Raw genomic sequence first — 3967 nt, forward strand, 5'->3', positions numbered from 1 at the left:
CAACATTGCTAACCTTATCTCCCCAGGGTCTGCAATTTCTGCCGGGCTGTAAACCAGCAGGGGCAATAACGGGCTCTAATTTGTAATCATTCGGCCCACATAAGGAGGGGCTGGATCAAGTGCTGATGGGCCTGCCTTTATTTAATTAGAGGACGTGTGTGCATTTGTAGCATAGAAGTATGCAATATTGTCTCATTGCATTAAAGTTGTTTTCTGATTGCTGTTCTATGTGTACCATTCATTTTGTTCCAACTACAGTACACATTGGATCATTATTAGCATTAATAATATTCAGCACTGTGCATATTTTTCAACAGAAATTGTTTTTGCAAGACGGTAAAAAAAAAACAAGGATAGCACCTTGTAGAATTGAATCAGACTGTCTGCTTTTGAATTCTTACCTTTTCCTTGTGCATACACCCTATTATTAATGCACATTATTACTTCAAGTATGTCAGAAAAGGAGACAAACAGTCAGAAGCAGAAATTTCTCCCTAATTCACTCTGCCTAGCCAGCAAAATATAAGGCAAAATTATTCAGGGGAAAAAATACAATTTTCTGTCATCTCTGCCATACACTGATAACAAAGCTACAGGCTAATATGTTTTGATATTTTTGTCACTCGTTTATCATGTGACCTTTCATGCTATCATTAATACAGCTGAGGGACAGAACAGGCGAACTGAAATAAGGGTGTGGGGAAGTCAGATTGCTTCTCTAACAACTAACGGTCAGTCACAGCGATTTATGCTTTTCTTCACTGTAGCTCTGACTGAAGAAGAGAAATTGTTATTAAAATTTGATATTACTGTCTAGGCTCTGCCACTTAGAATTTGCAACTTTTAGCTCTGATGAGAATGCTTGGAGGAGGAGGGTTTAATAAATTTCCCTTTGAATTATGATATTAATACAATACAACATGCTTGCTTAGATATTCAAAGGGTGCAGGGGGAAATCAGATTCAGGACCCTGGTACACTGAGTATTAGTTGTACCCTTCAAGAATTTTATCCTAGCAGCATATCTGAATAACTAGGTTATACAAACAATGCTTTCTGTTAAAATTAGTGTCTCTCTTTAGTTTGCAAGGTATAAAAACAACAACTAGTAAAGGCTTGTATTAATCAGCATTATTTACAGGAAATACTGGATAATGCAGCGCATCTTTTACACTTTCTTTAATGACAGAAGATGCACATATGTTACATTTGCATTTGGCTTGACAACATTTCTGACAATTGTGCAGCCTTTTATGTAGGCTACAGAGCCTAGTCTGAGAAAAAAAATCCGTCTGGATTTAATTTATATTTTACATTAGTGTATAAAATTATTTAACACAGCACACAGCTGAGAATGAACTTTGTAGCAGGCAAAGAGTAAAGGCAAAGAGTACAACCTTTATGTTTTTAAAAAATCTTTCACTAACCTTTAGCTTCTCATCCTTTTAAAACGCTGCAATTTTAAATTTTTGAATTAAGAAAAGATTGCAGATAAGCACTGGGGCGATTTCTACATTTAATATATAGGGAGTTTATGCTAAATACATCAAAAGATCCCCCCCTCCACCCCCCACCCATTGCCCCATTTCTTAGGATGTTTGGAATCAGGTATGAGATAGAAAAATTATATACAACCAAAAACGTTTACTAAAAAATGTTTCGGAACTTGAATTATGCCCAGAAAGGCTGCCTTTTAATTGTATCTCCTTTGGGATAGTTTCTAATCGAACACATTAGACAATTACCTCTATTTGTAAAAGAAAGCAATTGTATGTCTACATTTCAGAATGTTTAAATAGGTATCAAAAAGAGATGGTTCTATTAAATGGATTGACTTAAAACATGATGCAGGATATAGAGACTGGGTTAAAATTTCAGGTGTGCAAAACAAAGCTTAGTGCATGAAGTGGACATATGCAGGTTTATTCACATCAGTAATATTAGTGTAATTAGTATTAGTATAATGTATAAACACATTTTACTGTTATATGCAAGAAGAATCAGGATCTAAACGGCTTAGTAGATATGTGTCATATGGTTGGGTGTCCCCGCCCCAAGACAGAATATAATAATTATTTTCCTATCACCTATGTGTCCATCTGAGCCTAAGTAGCTGTCTATAACTATGGACACAGCATGAACATTGTATTTATCATTTCTTTTAGATTTTCTCCCTCATCTTAATACATATTTTCATACAGAAATGCAGAGTGCTTATGCAGTTTCCTGGACATTTTCTTTCTTTCTTTTGCATGCTGTAAAGATTTCATCCAAATCTATTCACAGATTGTTCATTTTAGAGCAAAATTATTTTTTTTAAAAAAATAGAAATAGCATATCTTTCGAAAAGAAATTTTACATACAGCTTTCTTTACAATGCTTAACTAATGCTATATAAAACAAAGAGTGCCTTTTGAAACAAATATGCCTGAATATGAGTAAAAATTGTCACGTCAGTTAAAGTGGTGTGTGGGTGAATATACATGACCAGCAATTTTGAAATAAAAGAGTGTTTGGTTTATTGAACAGGAGATTCCACAATCGATGTAAAAACAATCACTGGAGGGGGATAAATTAACATTTTATAATAGAAAGTGTGTGACTTTAGAACAGAACGTGGGTGACTTTTTTCCCCTAATTCTATATCGCGAACAAAGAATTGTCTTCCCTTTGCTCCTCTATCCCTAATGGCAGCCCTGACCTGGAGATGAATCTTGTATATAAACAACAGGAGTAAATACAAATGCATCTCCATACTTGCTGAGCTTTATGCTGCTGTGGAGGATAGATTATTCATCCAGCACTGCATTATATAGAATCCCATTTTCATTTTTATAGGGAATGCATATGTGGAAAGGGGGAAAGGTGGGGGTAGTGAGGAGGGGGAGAATGTTGGACTGTTAGTCATAGAAGATTCGGCTGCATTCTGCTAAGAGTACCCAACTAATTTCATATGGTTTTATTGAACTGAAAGCTTGTGATTTTAGAAGGGAAGATTTAAAATCTTTACCCCAGGATAAAGCAGTGCAAGAACACAACTCTGCCATGTGTTTGCTTGTTTTTCCTGGAGTAGACCCATTTACTTTAGTGGCAGTATCCCAGGGGAAGTATTATTATTATTATTATTATTATTATTATTATTATTATTATTATTATTATTATTAGTCTCTGCGCCACCTGCACGCATTGCTTACGTAGATTTCTTTTTTCAAAAAAAGCCAGTAAAAATATACTTGCCATTTTCATTCATTACCCATAAACTAAAAATAAATAAATGGGGATTTTATTTCAATTCGAAACAACAACAAAATGAGAGGCCTTGTGATCACCTAAAACCTAGAAACCCAATGAAAGATTATGCGGGTCTTTCTAACTTGGTGGCACGTGCTGATTTGCTTAAATGGGATGTGATGCAGCCAATTAATGTTTGTGTTAATTTTACTGCAGAACACCCACACACCCCAATCTCTCTTTCCCATTCTGGCCACATTAGATTTTTGCAGAGCCAGTGGTTTTTAAGACTGGCATTCATGTTTGCATGTAAATAAAGCAAGAACCACAAACAAAGCCAGCAATCTTACATACTTGCCTTCAGTGGTAAAGGATGGAACGCCTGCCTGCTACCAATCAGCAAGTGGTTGCTATGGTTACAAGGTCAGGAAATATGCCTTTTCCCCAGTTGTCCAAGGCTTGCACATGTCACTTCTGAAACTATGAATTTTATATACAGGTCAGGAGATGCATACCAAAGAAATAAATAGTGTATTGGACCATAATGACAGCTAACGTTCAAATGTCCTTGAATTTTTTTTTTTTAATTCTATCCAAACACATTTTGTCATTTTGAATGGGTTGGGGATTTTTTGTATAAAACTGGAGCAATTTCTTCCTGTAATGAAATTTGGCAACGTAGGTACAAACTATGCCTTGTTGCAAGAAGCTGCACTAATAACTTGCTTCAAAAATAA

The 3967-nt window shown here is 35.4% G+C and overlaps 1 long non-coding RNA gene across 1 annotated transcript in view; it reads left to right on the top strand.

Annotated features, from left to right (window-relative positions):
- Nucleotides 1-3744: 3744 nt before the first annotated feature.
- The window catches only part of LOC308592638, a 3382-nt gene continuing 3159 nt past the window's right edge, over nucleotides 3745-3967 (top strand). The window contains exon 1 of the long non-coding RNA XR_014010592.1: nucleotides 3745-3967. This exon is cut by the window's right edge and continues 412 nt beyond it. This is a non-coding gene — a long non-coding RNA (uncharacterized lncRNA).

This window comes from Podarcis bocagei (assembly GCF_964188305.1).
Source record: "Podarcis bocagei genome assembly, chromosome: 8".
Taxonomy (NCBI): Eukaryota; Metazoa; Chordata; class Lepidosauria; order Squamata; family Lacertidae; genus Podarcis; species Podarcis bocagei.